The sequence below is a fragment of the Lepidochelys kempii genome, chromosome 2, assembly GCF_965140285.1.
Source record: "Lepidochelys kempii isolate rLepKem1 chromosome 2, rLepKem1.hap1, whole genome shotgun sequence".
NCBI lineage: Eukaryota > Metazoa > Chordata > Testudines > Cheloniidae > Lepidochelys > Lepidochelys kempii.
This window is the reverse complement of record NC_136381.1, coordinates 169467418-169485270: the sequence shown is the minus strand read 5'-3', so window position 1 is coordinate 169485270 and position 17853 is coordinate 169467418. Positions and strand designations below refer to the sequence as shown.

Sequence of the window (17853 nt, the reverse complement as noted above, 5' to 3'; positions counted from 1 at the left end):
AATCCCTTTAAAGCCCTATGGCTTGGTAACATTTCCAGAGCTCCAGACCCTCACTAAAATGTGATACTTTCCAGGTTGCATAACTATTTGGTTTGTTTTAACTCAATAGAGGAAAGAACTGAAAGTCAAATGGGGCAGTGAAGCATGAGGATTTCCCTCCCCCAAGACCTATTATAAAAAAAGAGCTTTGGAGTAAATATTTTGTATTTAAAGTATTAAATTAAATATTTGGAAATATTTCATACATTTATTATGTGAGTTCACCACCTCAAAGCAACAAATCAATGCCCTTTAGAGGTGTTTTGGTGTGAAACTATTTCAAGCAACTTTTCTGAGATATTAATAATATCTGTAGCTATGCAAGCTACAGACTTGTATATGCTAGAGATTTGCTCCAATTTCAGCTGTTGGTGGCCAGCCACCAATATAACTGCACCTGTGAAACCCTCTAGCATCAACTGCTATGAGACATGATTTGTACCTATGCAGCCTATCCCGCTTTCTAGCATATACAGGGGCTTTGCCTGTTTACATTAAAAGTTTGTACAGCTACACTGGTGGCTGTTTCTGCTTGCTGGAATTGGGACAAATTTCCAGTGTACAAGAGACCTAAGACCATTAGGGTATGTCTACACTATGATTAAAAACCCATGACACCAAGTCGCAGAGCCCGAGTCAGCTGACTCAGGCTCATGGGACTCTGGCTGCAGGGCTAAAAATTGCAATTTAGATGTTCACCCTTGGGCTCCAGCCTTTGTGGGGTTTCAGAGATCAGGCTCCAGCCCACACATGAAAGAATACTGCAAATTTTATAGCGCGCAGCCTGAACCCCACAAGCCCAAGTCAGCTGACCTGGACCAGCCACAGGTATTTTATCGCAGTGTAGACATAACCTGAGTCTGATCCCACACTTATGTCAATGGGAGTTTTTCATTCAATGAGAGCAAGGTCAGACCCCATAAAGTTAGTCCCCTTCTACTGCCTTGAAAGGATCAGGAAGAAACTAGGTAGTTTTTTAGGTGCTTTTGCCTTCTTCTGTAACAGTGAGAATTAGACTCTGCTGGGACCAACATGCTGAATTAAGTGGACTAAGGTTCTGATAAAAATGCAGCAAAACCTATCTTTCTTTTATGATTGGCCAGGTCTTGTTGGATACAGCAAACAGGTAATCTTGGGTGAAATCCTGGCCTGAGCAAACTCAATGGCAAAACTCCCATTAACTTCAGTAGGTCCTTTGTTTCTACACAAACCTCATTTCCCCCCCACTTTCCAGCTCTAACATTGATTACCTGGTTAAAAAATAGCCTGAGATGACAACATTAAGTTCTTTTCATTTCTCCCACCACAGTCACACTCCACATCAAGATCTTCAGCAATACTGTTCTTTATAAGGGCCCAATCCAACTCCCACTAACTTTCACAGCAGCAGGACAGGGCGTTAGTCCTTAATTCAGAGGGACCCAATGTCACCTCACCTATTTTGATACAGGCAGATGAGAAATGTTTTTTTCCATTAGTTCATTTTCCCTTCCCAAATACAAACACTTCCCGTGTTCTCTGCCATATACCCCTATCACCGTCCACCTTTCTCTGGCTGTCTACACCCCAAAAATTACTTTCATGTTTAATGGAATCCTTGAAACTGGAAGCATTTTTCAACCCTAAATGCTGAAACTTTGCCTTAACTAAACAGTCTCTTTATTAGCTGGGGCCTGTAATTTATGTCTTTGAGACATTACATGTGACCTTTGGGGAAAACTGAGGAGCATAAACTATACCTGTTTATGTTAGCAGCCAGCAGAAAAAACAACATTCTCCAAAGGCATATATTTATTGGTCAGATGTTGCCATACGTTAATGTGCTGTTATTCTACTGCCATAATGTATGGCTTCCTAGAGGATAAATAATATTCCAGACAATTTTAGCTATGATAAAGTGAGAGAGAGAAAACAAAATTCTGTACATCATAAGTGTGTTTTCTTTTCCTTTTTGGCATGCAATTCAAACCCTGGTAGCAAGGACTTTAACCCTAGCCTGTGTTAAGAAACCAGGTACTGAAACAAAGACAGATACAGCAGAGTTTTTGGGGGAGAGTATTCCCTGCATTACACAGTATTTAAAGACATTAGGAAACTCTGAGAAACACATTTTTCTTTTATTTTCCCTTATAAAGGCATATGGAGACTTTTATCCTGGACTAAATTTGCAAGGAAAGAACCTAAAAATCAAAAGAACTGTGCATGACAGTTGTTTCTGGTGGGCTCTTTACAATCTTTCCCCACCCAGCCCAACTTTTCTTTCCTCACACGGCAGTGAAATCAGAATCCTGCATTTATGACATCACAGCCTATAGCCACAGACATTGTGTAGCATTATGGGCCAAATTCTTCTCTTAGCTATGCTGGTCTAACTCCACTGATGTGTAACAGAGGAAAATTTGGCTCAGGGATTTAACAGCAAGATCAAGCAGAAGAGGCAGGATAGACCATGAGGTAGCAACCACAGGTTAAAACACAAACAGCTTTGCTAATTAGAAAACATGAGAAAGGGGTGAGTGAATGGTTAGCTTCAGGGGATACTCATGGAATATGAAAACATCTACCTCCAGGTGGCTTTTTCTAAGTGAGTGGTGATCAGAACATATTACCATCTGAAGACTGTTTTGTGTTATCTGTTCCATACCTAATAGATAAGAGTTCACCTCATAAAACTGGCACTGATTAGCATTTTTGTTGGCACTCTCGACAGAGAGGCTAGAGACTGAATCAGCATGAAAAATGCAGTACTGTATTCTCTCATCTAAAGGAATGTTGCTTCAGAATAGCACCGAGGAACATGAGCAAGGGATTGTGTGAGAAGCTTGCACTCCCACTGTCTGCAACATAACCATTCTGTGGACAAACAAAAGACTCTAGGATTGTCAAATCAGCACTTTTCACAGTATTTCTAAAGTATTTTAAAACAAGAAAGTCATCATTTCCGAGGTATTACAACACAGTGATGTCCACTCCACAACCTGTGTCTGAATATCCCAAATTCAGGCAAGTCTGGATTCTGACACCAAGTCAGATCTGAACTCTGTTGACTGTCCCTTCTTTGTAGTGGGCAGAACTAAAATCCCAAATCCAAAAACAAGCATTGTAGTAGAAGAACATGATTTCTCTAACCTGCATCTCTGCTGAGGGATATTTCTCTGTTAATCATGAAGAGGTCTTCAGCATTCAATGATGATAAAGCTAATGGTGCTCATAAAGGGGCAAAATTCTAGGACTGGCTGAAAAATGAGATTTCTGTTCAGCAAAAAATTTCTCAGTTAAAAAAATAGTTTTTGTTCCAGTGTGGAATGAAAATGAGACCTTTTGAAATTTTTAGTGAAAAAACACAAGAGGAATCATCACCCCACAGTAGCCAATATCTGTGTGGTTCAGCTCTCACCTGTGATGTAGGAAACCCAAGTTCAAGTCCCTGCTCTTCCTGATTCAGAGTACATTCTGGGGATTCTTTCTGATCAGAAATTCCTTCATTGACCTGAAAAACCTAACCTATTAAATTTTTGTCAAAAATAATATGTTTCCATGAAACATTTAGGTTTTGACAAACTGGCATTTTTTTTGGTGGAAAGAAGTTTCATCATAATTAGTTTGGCCAATGATACAGAGAAGATTAGCATGGCCCCTACACAAGGATGACAAGCAAATTTGTGAAGTGTTCCATTAGAAAAAAAACAAAACAAAAAACTGTCTGACTCCCCATTGCCTGGCATCTTTAGTGGTTGCTTACATCAACTCTAGAGTCCAGATCCAGATTTTGAACATCCCAAAATCTGGGGTGTTCTGATCTGAGGTATTGGGAATTGACTTTAGAAAGTGGTTGTTTCCATTTCAGATCATCACAATGGACAAATTTGCCTTGGAGATTGTATTTCCATGTCTCTCTATAAATTATTCTCAGTAATGGTGGCTCAGTTACTTACTAAGAACAGCACATCTGAGGAAGCTTGCTAAAAATTTAACAAACTGATGTCTTCTTTTTGGCCTTCTGTCACCATGCACATATGTGCAGGTCACGTTTCACCCCTGAAAGAAATCCTTAATGTGGCAGCAGAGTAAACATGGTTCCTTTCCTCATGGGAACAAATGTGCTGCCATAGAATACATTCAGCTGATCTGTGTGGATACATAACTTCCTTCTGGAATTCACACCCTTGGGGGGCTGAGTACAACACATTTTACATGGCAGGGTGAGGAAGGGGTGAGTTGCAAGCCTACTGTTAATGCCCTCAGGCATCCTAACTTTGCAAAGCAAAGCATTCTGCTTCCCGCTAGTCTTCTTAACATCGTGGTTGAAAACACAGTAGAGACATGGGCTGAGCTAATTCGAAGATCTTGTTGCATTCTAAGAACATGGCCACAAGTCATTATGCACAACAGAACTAATGTTTGGGTGGTGGGGTAGATTACCCTAACTCAGCATGAGATCTCACAATGGATATGGAATTATCATCCCATGCTGTCTCTCCTCCTAGTGCTGCACCATTACATCCTAACCCACACTTAGAGAGATAATTGAGCTTTCCATCTCAATATATCAAGAGGGGTTGCAAATTGAAGGTTGTTTAATACTATCAAATTTTGTCTGCTATGTCCCACCTGTTCCCACATATGGTCTAAGGCCCTAATGAGTTTCAAAACAAATGTAACATGTTGAATACAAATTAGTCAGCTGTAGAATATAAAGTCTTTACAGTAGAATATAAAGTTTCAATAGATTAAAGCACACAAATATACCCCCGAAGAGACTCGTGTTTTTTATCTGATCTCCTAAGTATCAATCGACAAATTAGTGATATTCATCATTGGTTTTGCAATAGCACCTCAGAGCCTCCAATCAGCATTCAGAACCCCATTGTGTTAAGCACAGTACACACATAAAATACAAATGTCCCACCCTGAAGGGTTTACAATCTGAGAATAAGATGAAAGACACGTGTAGACAGACAGGCAGGGAGATCGAATAAAAGGTAATGAATGAGATGAGATTATAAACAAATCCTAAACTCTGCTGGGCTGCTGATAATCCACTCTCCAATGCACACTTTAAAACAGAATTAAGTGACAGCACTGAGGTTGCTACATTTAATCAACCTGCCATCAGACAATGTATGATCGATGACGTTCAAGTCCAGAGGCAGAAATTTTAAACAATAAAAGCACTTGCTGCACCCTCTCTAATCTGAAGCACTGAAATTTGGGGTAACCAAACTAGGGCTCATGATTTCAGCTGGTTTTGTTATAAATCTTGGGATAACCAATTCTCCCTTATGTAAGAACTTGAATTTAATATAAAGTTATATCTTTCTGCAGATTTTATGAACCATGCTATAGAATATAATAGAGAATTTGATCCCTGCTATCAAATTCAACAGAATGGATTAAAAGTAGGATAGAAAAGACATCCCTATACAATTCTATTGGTTCCAGTCCTACTAAATTCTGTAGGCTTGTCCATAAAGGCTGGATCAAATTTTGACAAAGTTTTGTGAAACCATCCACAAGAAGACCTTCATAATGCTGGGCAGACTCCATTTATATTTTGCTTTCGCTTTGCTTTTGTTCAACATCTCCTCAAATCAAATCTCAAGGGGGATGAAAAAAAAAGAAAGCCAAAGAGAATGTGACCGGAAACCAAGAAGTTTTGCTCTGCTCTAGCTATAACAGGTAAATACTGATTTATTATACAGAATACATATATTATAGAACATGCATATGGTTTACAATATGAACACACTTTGGTCCATGCAAAGAAATTAATGCAAGGGTGTGATGTGATATAGCTGGACAACAGGGAAGGACTGAGATTCTGGAGTTAGGAAGAGGAGTCACTTTGGTGGAAAAAAAAAGAAGCAGCCTAGTGCATAATGCAAGGGTAGAAAAAGAGGATGGTGGAGACATCACCAGAGAAAGGAGGAGAAAGGAAGCAGCAGGAGTGGTGGAAGAAATAGATCTGGACAGCAGTGGGCTGAAAAGTGGAAGAGGCAAAGAGGGGGAATGTAGAAGAGCTTCCTCTCTCTCTCCTAGAAATGCAGTGCATAGGCAGGACATGACCTTGGTCCTTGCACTCCCAGCACACAAGGACTGAGTCAACAGCAGCTACAGAAACCTCACAGTGTGAGAGGAAGAGCAGCTGATAGGCCAGCAGAGTTGGGCTGGCACAGGGGAGCACATGATGATCCTTGAAAAGGGTTTCACAGACGCTGCTGGTGTGAGCACTTCCTTATCACTCCCCGAGGCATTGTGTCTGCTGTAGGCCCATCCCTCCACGAGCTCCTTCCATGGACCCCAAACCCAACCCAAGCAGCAGTTTAAAGCCACAGTCCAGGTATAGAAATGTAGACCACACAAGATATATAGTACATGGATGGCAGTGTTGAAAGCAGGAGTATTGAAAGGGTTGAATCATAAATGTTTGTGAAATGCTTGGAGATGGAAGGTCTCATAAAAGTACAAGATATTATTCTAAAAGAAAAAAATTGTAATTTATGGGTCTGAATTCATCACTGTACTATATGAAACACCACCAGTCATAGCCTTGGGTATGCTTTCATGCCCATCAATTAAGGAAAATTGACCAATCACTGAATACTTGAGAGACATACTGGCAGTGACAACAGTCAGGACCACTGAAGCAGTGGGCAAAGCCACATGGTTACAGAAAAGTCATCAGGAGAGAGAACTGGGGAGCAGGCAGGAGAAGCAGGAAAAGGGGGAAGACAGCAGCTGGTGCTTTGGGACACCAGGAGACTGTATAGGGCATGGATCCAGAACTTATAGCCCTCATTTAAAATAAAAAACAGAGTGACACTTTTTAAATTAAGTTCTACAATCTCTTCCTGAGGGAGACAGACAGAAACAATTTTGTTTCTGGTGACAACAGAAACAATATACGCATTGCTCTTGTGATTTATTCCATGGAGTCACCTGAAACTCTTCATTAAATTATTGGCTTGTTATTCGCAGTTGTGCTCTATTCTCTCCATATTAAGGTATGTTATGAATCCACAGCCTTAAAGGTTTAGGATACATGGTGCTTTGCTTTTGAAGCTAGAAAGCATCCATGCACAGAAGATACAGATGGTAATTACAAATTTAATGCACAGATTGTATTAACATGCATCATGACATTTAAAAGGCATTGAAGTTAGGAAATTCAGGTTATGAATCCCGCAGCAAATATAACTCTGTCCTTCGTATAAATGAAATTCTTTGTCATAGTCTTTCTGGTGTTAATTTCAACACTTCTCTTGGACAGTATTTTCAGTATTTTCCTACCGCCATCTCACTATTCCCTCCAATTCTGCCCCAACAAAATTAGATCTCTGTCCAGTGTCCTTTCCTGCTGAGCACTGACACTTATACCACATCCCCATTGCCTACCCCTGCTCAGATACATTAAAAGTAATCAAAATTTAAAATCTACAAAACAAACTTTTTTAAAAAAAAAACCTGCTTTCAAACTTTATTTCAGACCAAAAGGGGGACTCTTTTTCTAGTACATTAAAAGTATTTACAATAAAAATGCCTTAACACCTATAACCATGATCCTGGTAGAGATCTATAAATGTAAACCCTCCGAGCTTTTGCAGAGTCCTATTCACTTTGACACCTGTACATGTGTATGCTCCCAAAGTAGGATTGGAGACTAAAACATTGCTACTGTGATTAATCTATGTGGTTTTTTCAACAGAGTAGTTAAACGTCGAGAAAAATTTTAATAACAATCCGAAACTTATAGCAATTACGATAGTATCCAATATTCCTTGTATGGAATCTAAATTCAGTAGATGTTATTTGTCACTAGACCTAGTCAAATTATATATAAGTAAATATGAATAAAAGGGCTGATTTCAACATACTATGTTTTAGACTATTGACTCTGGAAGCATGTTATTTGGCATTGACAACTTCTCCTGTTTAAACCATTTCACAGACATCCAGGCAGGAGCACTGCCATGTGATTTAGGCAACCAATCACAAAACATAAATAATTAACAGTAAACACTGAATAGCTGAAGCAAACTGCTCACAATCAACCCAAGGCCTGAAAATTATTTGTGTAAACTGGACAAAACACAGTTACATGCAACAGGTGAGCTACTCATTCCCAGTCATGCTGGGCTAAGGGGCCCTAAAATACAGAGTTCTGGCTAGGGGAAGGTGTCCCCCAGTGCAGGCACTGCAGAAGACAGATGTAAGGCTGCCTTCCAAATACCCATTAGCCCTGGCATGGAAGGTGTGCTGGGGTGGGAGGGGCATGTCAGGGCAGAGCCACAACACACACCACTGCCGAGATTCCAGATAGCACTGCAGGCCATAGGACAGGCTGGGGAAGTGGCCATAACTTAGACAGGACCCCAGGACTGTTTAAATTACCCAGAGGTCTCTCCAGCCCCTGGAGGAGCCCTCAATTGTGATGGCACAAAAGCTGCCTTAAAGCCACCTTAGCTCCTTTCCAGCTGGGTAGGAAGTTCTGAACTGTGCTTCTCAGAGGCAATGCACAGAATCTCATCCACTAAGCACGTTCAAAGAAAATCAGTTCTTGTTTCCCAAACCACAGAGCGAAACTTGTAATTTCAAGATCGGGACCCCAAACCGGAATGAATATTATTCATGAAGAAAAAAATTGACCAACTATTTTAGATGTAATCTAAGCTGCAACAGAGCATCTTTAGCATCTGTATCACTGGAAAGAGTTTCCACTTTGTGACCTCCAAAAGCTGTACAATGGTCTTCCACTGTGCATTTATTACAAGGTGACTGGGAGTTATCAGTCTTGCTCCATAGGTACAAATACTTCTGCATACACTAGTCACAAACCTGAAAGAGCATGGTGTTGCAGGGATCTGCTCATATGTACTTGAAAGCCAGATCATTAATGCCTTGAAAGACAAGAATGTCTGAGTGTTCATCCTGTGGTTTTTTGAAGCTCTGCCTTTTCCCCAACCTGTATTAATTAGAGTCTGATTATCCCCCTGAGGAGAGAGGGAGAAGTGAACTAGAAAAGATGAATTGCATCTGTAATTACCAAAGGGAATCAGTCATCCTGGGGCAGTATCACCTGTCTCAACAAATTGTCCCCACAATGAACACCCCAGGAGATTTCAGGGCTGACGCCAAGGGCGGGAGAAAGGCCCAGCATTTAAAAAAAACAGTACTTCATTTTTTACTTTGATTTGTGATTTGTATGTGTGTGTTCACATATGTGTGGTGTATGTGTTAAGCAGTTGCAACCAACCGCCTTCTTCTGTCACAGAACATATAGAACACAAATCTTACTCAAATTATTTTAAAAAGCCATTTTCCAAAAAGAAGAGCCTAAAATTAGGCTCCTAAATTCATGTTTATATGCCTAAGTAAGGCCTTGTCTACAGAAGAACCTTGCCCTGGTTTAACATAAATTAGTTCTAAAATGGTTTAGTCAAACTTATTTAGCAAAAGGTTGAGTGGAAACTCTTATTTTGGTTTATACCAAGTTTACTACATTTAGTTTAAATTGATTCTTAATCCATTTAAATTAAACTAAAGTCAACCTGCTTTAAACGAAAATTTAAAAGGGCCAACTTCTGCATCAATTTTACTAACTTAGTTTAAAAACAAATTTGTTAAACCAATGCAACTTCCTCATGTAGAGAAGGCCTAAGTGGCCTGATTTTCAAAATTGCCGGGCACTCAACAGTTTGCATTAAAATCTAGGTAATTGATTTAGGAATCTAAACTGAGACATTCAAATTTTAAAATCTTTGCCCCATAACTAGTAATACAGAATAATACTAAAAGTAATAAAAATTATATTTACTGTTATTTACCTGTTACTATTATTATAACAGTTTATGAACCATAGTACATATTTAGGTTCTGGTAGATCTAGACCTAAACCAAAACCTTGCACCCAAATGTGAGTAGTGATGTGAATTTGTAGCTTGAACCTCTCTTTGGCCTCTGTCATAAATATAAAGGGAAGGGTAAACCCCTTTGAAATTCCTCCTGGCCAGGGGAAAGCTTCTCTCACCTGTAAAGGGTTAAGAAGCTAAAGGTAACCTCGCTGGTACCTGACCAAAATGACCAATGAGGAGACAAGATATTTTCAAAAGCTGGGAGGAGGGAGAGAAACAAAGGGTCTGCGTGTCTGTCTATAGTCTGTCTTTGTCGGGGATAGACCAGGAATGGAGTCTTAGAACTTTTAGTAAGTAATCTAGCTAGGTATGTGTTAGATTATGATTTCTTTAAATGGCTGAGAAAAGAACTGTGCTGAATAGAATAATTATTTCTGTCTGTGTATCTTTTTTGTAACTTAAGGGTTTGCCTAGACGGGTTCTCTATGTTTTGAATTTAATTACCCTGTAAGGTATCTACCATCCTGATTTTACAGGGGGGATTTCTTTATTTCTATTTACTTCTATTTTTATTAAAAGTCTTCTTGTAAGAAAACAGAATGCTTTTTCATTGTTCTCAGATCCAAGGGTTTGGGTCTGTGGTCACTTATGCAAATTGGTGAGGCTTTTTATCCAACATTTCCCAGGAAAGGGGGGTGCAAGTGTTGGGAGGATTGTTCATTGTTCTTAAGATCCAAGGGTCTGGGTCTGTTGTCACCTAGGCAAAGTGGTGAGGCTTTTTACCAAACCTTGTCCAGGAAGTGGGGTGCAAGGTTTTGGGAAGTATTTTTTGGGGAAAGACACATCCAAACAGCTCTTCCCCAGTAACCAGTATTAGTTTGGTGGTGGTAGCGGCCAATCCAAGGACAAAGGGTGGAATATTTTGTATCTTGGGGAAGTTTTGACCTAAGCTGGTAAAGATAAGCTTAGGAGGGTTTTCATGCAGGTCCCCACATCTGTACCCTAGAGTTCAGAGTGGGGGAAGAACCTTGACATGGTGGCAGAGGAGGGATTAACCTGAAATCAATTTGAGATCCAGTTGAGATTTTTTGAACTAGAAATACAGATTTTAAAAAGGAATTTTTTTTTCCTTTGGAGCTGCTGGAAAAGCAGCTTGTTTTCTCTCTGCTTTGGAGCCAGAGCTGAAACAAAAGGGGATTATCTTTGTGAAAGGCAGGGTACTTAACTCCTGCAGGGAAATTCACAGTCTTCCAACCCAGAGGTTTTTTTTTTCCCTAAAAGTAAATAGGGAGGGGGGTGTTCTACCCATTTGCCTGGAGACAAAAGTGGCAGGGTTTTGGGGGTTTTTTTAGGATTTTGATTTTTTTTTGTTTTACAAGGAGCACAGGTTTGAAAAGGAATTTTTTTTCCGTTGGGCTGCTGGTAAGCAGGTTTCCAAGTAGTTGGAGGTTTTTTGCTTTGATTTGGGCCCAGAGCAGAGACAAGGGAATTGTCTTTTTCTGTAGGCTGACAATCACTATCAGCAAATAGGTATTCTATTCCAGCACAGCAAAATTTTACAGCCAAGTTTTGTTTATTTCTAAACCTCGGGTGTAAAGTTAGTTAAAAACAGAGAGGTTAGAATGACAAAATCCACGGCTCGACTAACGCTGGAATTAGCCAGATTTCAGGCTGCGGAAAGATAAAGGGAATATGAAAGACAGATAGAACTCATGCGACTGAAGAAGGAACAAGCAAGAGAGGCAGAACAACACCAAGCGGCTGCTCACAGGAGAGCTATGGAAGCAAGGGACAAAGAACTGGAGGAGAAGGAAAAAAGAGAGGAAATATGTGGAGGAGATGGAGAAGATAAAGGCTCAGCAGAATATCCCAACAAACCCTAGTAATCCTTCTCCAAGTACCACTTCCCATCCCAGAAAGTTCCCCACCTACAAGGCAGGTGATGATACTGAGGCCTTCTTAGAAAACTTCGAAAGGGCCTGCCTTGGGTACAACATCTCTACTGACCAATACATGGTAGAGCTGAGGCCGCAGCTCAGTGGACCCTTAGCTGAGGTGGCAGCTGAAATGCCTAAAGAACACATGAACAAGTATGAACTGTTTAAATCCAAGGCGAGAGTCAGAATGGGGATAACACCCGAGCAGTCTCGTCGGAGGTTCAGAGCCCTAAGGTGGAAACCAGACATGTCATTTACCCGACATGCCTACCACATTGTGAAACATTGGGATGCCTGGATATCAGGAGCAAGTGTTGAATCTCCAGTAAATTTGCCCTTCCTAATGCAAATGGAACAATTCTTAGAGGAAATAGAAAGATACACCCTAGATGGGAAGCCCAAAACTGTAATCGAGGCAGGAGAGATTGGAGCCAGATGGGTGGAGGTGGCAGAGAAGAAGAAAACTGGTCGCAGTTGGAGCGGAGACCAGAAGGGACAACCCCAGACCACACCCTATTACCGGGGGCTGCCCAAGGCCCCACCTACCTCCCAAAGAACCCTCCAGACCCCTTATCGTCCCACCACCCCATTCTCCAGCAACCCACCTCGCCCCAGTGACCCGTCAGCTGGACGATGTTTTAAATGTAACGAGCTGGGGCATGTAAAGGCCAACTGCCCCAAGAACCCCAACAGATTACAGTTCATTGCATAGGAAACACACCAGAGGTCCACAGGCCCAGATACGTCCCAGATACCCTTGGAGCGGAGGGAAACTGTGAGTGTGGGCGGGAAGAAGGTCACCACATGGAGGGACACCGGAGCACAAGTGTCAGCTATCCATGCTTCCTTAGTGGACCCCAATTTAATCAACGCAGAGATCCAAGTGACGATTCAACCCTTCAAGTCCAACTCTTTCAATTTGCCTACAGCCCAGCTGCCTGTCCAGTACAAGGGCTGGTCAGGAACGTGGACTTTTGCAGTCTATGATGATTATCCCATCCCCATGCTGTTGGAGGAAGACTTGGCCAATCATGTGAAGCAGGCCAAGAGGGTGGGAACGGTCACCCGCAGCCAGGTTAAACAAGCCGTGAGGCCTAGCTCTGTTCCGGAAACTTCTATCAGGACCCGGTCAGAGGTGATGGACCCGGACCCCAGGCCAATGTCTGCAACAGCAGTAGTAGAACCCGTCCCAGAGACCCAGATGGAACCAGTCCGAGCACCGGAACCAGCCGAACAACCAACACCAGACCCAGTGTCAGCACTGAATCCAGTACTTGCAACCTCAACACCAGAGGGCCCCACCGAACCTGAACTGGCAGCAGCCGATAACCCTACACAAGAGGCTCAGCTGGAGCCTGAATCCCAACATAGTGCACCAGCAGAGAGCGGTTCACAGTCAACAGAAACAGCTCCATCCCCTATATCGCTTCCAGAGGTACCAAGCCTAGGTCCACAATCCCATGAGGAACTGATGTCTCCAACATCAAGGGAACAGTTCCAGACCGAACAGGAAGCAGATGAAAGCCTCCAGAGAGCTTGGACGGCGGCACGGAGCAACCCACCGCCTCTCAGCACTTCTAATCGATCCAGGTTTGTTGTAGAAAGAGGACTTTTATACAAGGAAACTCTTTCTGGGGGACACCAGGAAGACTGGCATCCTCAGAGACAGTTGGTAGTTCCAACTAAATACCGGGCCAAGCTCTTGAGCTTAGCCCATGATCACCCTAGTGGCCATGCTGGGGTGAACAGGACCAAAGACCGGTTGGGGGGGTCATTCCACTGGGAGGGAATGGGCAAGGATGTTTCTACCTATGTCCAGTCTTGTGAGGTGTGCCAAAGAGTGGGAAAACCCCAAGACCAGGTCAAAGCCCCTTTCCAGCCACTCCCCATCATTGAAGTTCCATTTCAGCGAGTAGCTGTGGATATTCTGGGTCCTTTTCCGAAAAAGACAGCCAGAGGAAAGCAGTACATACTGACTTTCATGGATTTTGCCACCCAATGGCCGGAAGCAGTAGCTCTAAGCAACCCCAGGGCTAAAAGTGTGTGCCAGGTACTAGCAGACATTTTTGCCAGGGTAGGTTGGCCCTCCGACATCCTCACAGATGCAGGGACTAATTTCCTGGCAGGAACTATGAAAAACCTTTGGGAAGCTCATGGGGTAAATCACTTGGTTGCCACTCCTTACCACCATCAAACAAATGACATGGTGGAGAAGTTTAATGGAACGTTGGGGGCCATGATACGTAAATTCATAAATGAGCACTCCAATGATTGGGACCTAGTGTTGCAGCAGTTGCTCTTTGCCTACAGAGCTGTACCACATCCCAGTTTAGGGTTTTCCCCATTTGAACTTGTATATGGCCGTGAGGTTAAGGGGCCATTGCAGTTGGTGAAGCAGCAATGGGAGGGATTTACACCTTCTCCAGGAACTAACATTCTGGACTTTGTAACCAACCTACAAAACACCCTCAGAACCTCTTTAGCCCTTGCTAGAGAAAACTTACAGGATGCTCAAAAAGAGCAAAAAGCCTGGTATGATAAACATGCCAGAGAGCATTCCTTCAAAGTAGGAGACCAGGTCATGGTCTTAAAGGCGCTCCAGGCCCATAAAATGGAAGCATCGTGGGAAGGGCCATTCACGGTCCAGGAGCACCTGGGAGCTGTTAATTATCTCATAGCATTCCCCACCTCCAACCGAAAGCCTAAGGTGTATCATATTAATTCTCTAAAGCCCTTTTATTCCAGAGAATTAAAGGTTTGTCAGTTTACAGCCCAGGGAGGAGATGATGCTGAGTGGCTTGAAGGTGTCTACTACAAAGGGAAATGTGCTGGTGGTGTGGAAGAGGTGAACCTCTCCATGACCCTTGGGCGTATGCAGTGACAGCAGATCAAGGAGCTGTGCACTAGCTACGCGCCATCGTTCTCAGCCATCTCAGGACTGACTGAACGGGCATACCACTCCCTTGACACAGGAAATGCTCACCCAATTAGAGTCCAACCTTACTGGGTGTCTCCTCAAGCTAAAACTGCTATAGAATGGGAGATCCAGGATATGTTACAGATGGGTGTAATCCGCCCCTCTGAAAGTGCCTGGGCATCTCCAGTGGTTCTAGTTCCCAAACCAGATGGGGAAATACGTTTTTGCGTGGACTACCGTAAGCTAAATGCTGTAACTCGCCCAGACAACTATCCAGTGCCACGCACAGATGAACTATTAGAGAAACTGGGATGGTCCCAGTTCATCTCTACCTTGGATTTAACCAAGGGGTACTGGCAGGTACCGCTAGATGAATCTGCCAAGGAAAGGTCAGCCTTCACCACACATCTCGGGCTGTATGAATTTAATGTATTCCCTTTCGGGCTGCGAAATGCACCCGCCACTTTCCAAAGACTTGTAGATGGTCTCCTAGCGGGATTAGGAGAATATGCAGTCGCCTACCTTGACGATGTGGCCATAGTTTCGGATTCCTGGGCAGACCAACTGGAACATCTACAAAAAGTCCTTGAGCGCATAAGGGAGGCAGGACTAACTGTTAAGGCTAAGAAGTGTCAAATAGGCCTAAACAGAGTGACTTACCTTGGACACCAGGTGGGTCAAGGAACTATCAGCCCCCTACAGGCCAAAGTGGATGCTATCCAAAAGTGGCCTGTCCCAAAGTCAAAGAAACAGGTCCAATCCTTCTTAGGCTTGGCCGGTTATTACAGACGATTTGTACCGCACTACAGCCAAATCGCCACCCCACTGACAGACCTAACCAAAAAGAAACAGCCAAATGCTGTTCAGTGGACCGAAAAGTGTCAGAAGGCCTTTAACAAGCTTAAAGCGACACTCATGTCTGACCCTGTACTAAGGGCCCCAGACTTTGACAAACCGTTCCCAGTAACCACAGATGCGTCCGAGCGTGGTGTGGGAGCAGTTTTAATGCAGAAAGGACCTGATCAAAAATTCCACCCTGTAGTGTTTCTCAGCAAAAAACTGTCTGAGAGGGAAAGCAACTGGTCAGTCACGGAAAAAGAATGTTATGCCATTGTCTACGCTCTGGAAAAGCTACGCCCATATGTTTGGGGACGGCGTTTCCACCTGCAAACCGACCATGCTGCACTGAAGTGGCTTCACACTGTCAAAGAAACTAACAAAAAACTTCTTCGGTGGAGTTTAGCTCTCCAAGATTTTGATTTCAACACCCAACACATCTCAGGAGCTTCTAACAAAGTGCCTGATGCACTCTCCCATGAAAGTTTCCCAGAATCAACTGGTTAAAATCGTCCTCGAGATGTAGAAAATATTGTTAGTCTTTATGTACTTGGTAGTATTTTTAGAGATACATGTGTCTTATTAACTCTATTTTTCCTAGAGCTTCAGGAAGAAATCCCAGCCAGTGTTTCACCCTAGCTGAGATTTGGGGGGCGTGTCATAAATATAAAGGGAAGGGTAAACCCCTTTGAAATCCCTCCTGGCCAGGGGAAAGCTCCTCTCACCTGTAAAGGGTTAAGAAGCTAAAGGTAACCTCGCTGGCACCTGACCAAAATGACCAATGAGGAGACAAGATACTTTCAAAAGCTGGGAGGAGGGAGAGAAACAAAGGGTCTGTGTGTCTGTCTATAGTCTGTCTTTGTCAGGGATAGACCAGGAATGGAGTCTTAGAACTTTTAGTAAGTAATCTAGCTAGGTACGTGTTAGATTATGATTTCTTTAAATGGCTGAGAAAAGAACTGTGCTGAATAGAATAACTATTTCTGTCTGTGTACCTTTTTTGTAACTTAAGGTTTTGCCTAGAGGGGTTCTCTATGTTTTGAATCTAATTACCCTGTAAGATATCTACCATCCTGATTTTACAGGGGGGATTTCTTTATTTCTATTTACTTCTATTTTTATTAAAAGTCTTCTTGTAAGAAAACTGAATGCTTTTTCATTGTTCTCAGATCCAAGGGTTTGGGTCTGTGGTCACCTATGCAAATTGGTGAGGCTTTTTATCCAACATTTCCCAGGAAAGGGGGGGTGCAAGTGTTGGGAGGATTGTTCATTGTTCTTAAGATCCAAGGGTCTGGGTCTGTAGTCACCTAGGCAAAGTGGTGAGGCTTTTTACCAAACCTTGTCCAGGAAGTGGGGTGCAAGGTTTTGGGAAGTATTTTGGGGGGAAAGACGCATCCAAACAGCTCTTCCCCAGTAACCAGTATTAGTTTGGTGGTGGTAGCGGCCAATCCAAGGACAAAGGGTGGAATATTTTGTACCTTGAGGAAGTTTTGACCTAAGCTGGTAAAGATAAGCTTAGGAGGGTTTTCATGTAGGTCCCCACATCTGTACCCTAGAGTTCAGAGTGAGGGAGGAACCTTGACAGCCTCAATTCAGGAAAGGATCCCAATTCAGTCTATGGTTAAAATTGATACACTCCTATGTGTTTTCCCAAATCAGGGCCTCTATTTTCCCTCTAAACTGAATATTATGAAACCGTCAATATTTGGACTTGGGTCTGGAGATCGCTGTTGCTGTTGTCCTTCATGACCAAAGATGAAGCTGACGGTTTTCCATCTTGCGAGTATGGTTGTGTTAAAAAACCCTGATGCATGAGTGGCAGTCCTTTCCTCATGAAGTGCGTAAGGAGCTTAATACAAAGAAAGGATTACAACCTGTGATTGATGTTGTGAGCTACCTATCTGCAGATCTGAGACTACAACCTCCAGCATCATCATGCCCGTTGCTTTGCTATTCGCCCAAAGCTTTCCTCCATCATCAGAACACATTGCATGGATTATTTTCAGTGGCTGTCTTGCATCACACCATCCACACTCTCTTGCCCTTCACCTGGGCTCCAGTGGCACGCTTTCGCAAGAGGACTGTCAGGACGTAGGCTGCAGTCGATGGCTATCGACATGGAATCATTCTGCATGCCTTCTATAGTAGTAGCCACAACCACTATGCTTCCCTCTGCTTGCTATGCCACTGTAGAGTATAACATTCTTGTCCACCATAGAAACCATTAAGGTGTTTGCGACTTACCCGGTAGATAGGGGCATGGGTTAGTGAG

At 42.7% G+C, this 17853-nt stretch overlaps 1 protein-coding gene and 1 non-coding gene across 2 annotated transcripts in view; one reads left to right on the top strand and one right to left on the bottom strand.

The window, feature by feature from the left end:
- TNS3 (tensin 3) overlaps positions 1-17853 on the bottom strand; it is a 418803-nt gene that overhangs the window by 388756 nt on the left and 12194 nt on the right. The gene's annotated exons all lie outside the window — the stretch shown is intronic.
- LOC140907988 (U6 spliceosomal RNA) lies at positions 3617-3721 on the top strand. Its single transcript, XR_012157699.1, has one exon. It is a non-coding gene; the product is annotated as a U6 spliceosomal RNA (small nuclear RNA).